General features: G+C 42.3%; 1 protein-coding gene across 2 annotated transcripts in view; it reads left to right on the top strand.

The window, feature by feature from the left end:
* The first annotated feature begins 53 nt into the window (after window positions 1-53).
* The window catches only part of LOC104265948 (small proline-rich protein 2H-like), a 4,412-nt gene continuing 3,092 nt past the window's right edge, over window positions 54-1,373 (top strand). Inside the window, exons 1-2 of one of the 2 annotated variants that reach the window (XR_717364.3) lie at window positions 58-283; window positions 427-620. The gene's annotated coding sequence lies outside the window, so the exon portion shown is untranslated. Of the gene's footprint in view, window positions 284-426; window positions 621-1,373 lie in introns of those variants that run through there. The other variant, XR_003397244.1, reaches the window with a different exon arrangement.

Here is a 1,373-nt window from a genome sequence, read left to right on the forward strand (position 1 = left end):
TCTTTGACAATTAAGAGTTGAAATTTTGTGAAACTGGTATTACACACATATACGAGTTCGACAAAGGATGAATTTGTTCCAACAGTTTGTCCTGGCAACCAGATCCGTGTAGAGTGTGGTAGTGGATGCCCATGACCCACATGTGAAATACCCAACCCACCATCTACAGTGTGTCCAGAGTTTTGTCGTACTTGTATTTGTCCCACCAATACAGTATTGAATGGAGATTATTGCATACCATATAGCGAGTGTCCTTCTACTGCTACAACACAACCAGCACCAGGTAATTTAAATGTGAAATATACGACTTGATCCGATAGTGTTTCAGTTCCAGTAATTGCCGTTAGATATTTCACCCAAGGACACACACGTTCAATATTTGTTATGATCATCATTTGGTTTTTACAATCTTTATCTTTGTTTCAGTTGGTTAGAAGATGACATTTAGACAATGGATACTTAAGAGGACAACGTACAAACTTCCCTTTGCTTTATATTTGGTGGTTGCTTGGTGTAAATAAAAAATTGCTTTATATCTGCTAGCTGTATAATACACCAGTTGCAGTGAATTTCTATTCACTATAGGTTTAACACAACTTAAATTTACTTGCAGTTTGGCATATTTTGTATCAAATATTGATTTGAAAAAACTTTATTGTTTATATGCAAATAATTTCATGCACACAGTTCATGCAAGAAAATATTTCACACAAACCAAATAAAGGAACCTGCGTAATAATTTATTATCATGTTCTTCTTGAACACAGAAGTGAGGGCTGGAGCTAGCAGCACATATACCAGCGAAGAATAACCAAAAGTTACCTCAACATCCCAAGGATTTGGGCCAGAGTTGACCCATTACTCAAACACCCAAGGATTTGGGCCAGAGTTGACCCATTACCCCAACACCCAGGGATTTAGGCCGGAGTTGACCCATTACTCCAACACCCAAGGATTTGGGCCAGAGTTGACCCATTACCCCAACACCCAGGGATTAAGGCCGGAGTTGACCCATTACCCCAACACCCAGGGATTTAGGCCAGAGTTGACCCATTACCCCAACACCCAGGGATTTAGGCCAGAGTTGACCCATTACTCCAACACCCAGGGATTTAGGCCAGAGTTGACCCATTACCCCAACACCCAGGGATTTAGGCCAGAGTTGACCCATTACCCCAACACCCAGGGATTTAAGTCAGAGTTGACCCATTACTCCAACACCCAGGGATTTAGGCCAGAGTTGACCCATTACCCCAACACCCAGGGATTTAAGCCAGAGTTGACCCATTAACCCAACACCCAGGGATTTAGGCCAGAGTTGACCCATTACCCCAACACCCAGGGATTTAGGCCAGAGTTGACCCATTACCCCA

This window comes from Ciona intestinalis, unplaced genomic scaffold, assembly GCF_000224145.3.
Source record: "Ciona intestinalis unplaced genomic scaffold, KH HT000663.1, whole genome shotgun sequence".
NCBI classification, from domain to species: Eukaryota; Metazoa; Chordata; class Ascidiacea; order Phlebobranchia; family Cionidae; genus Ciona; species Ciona intestinalis.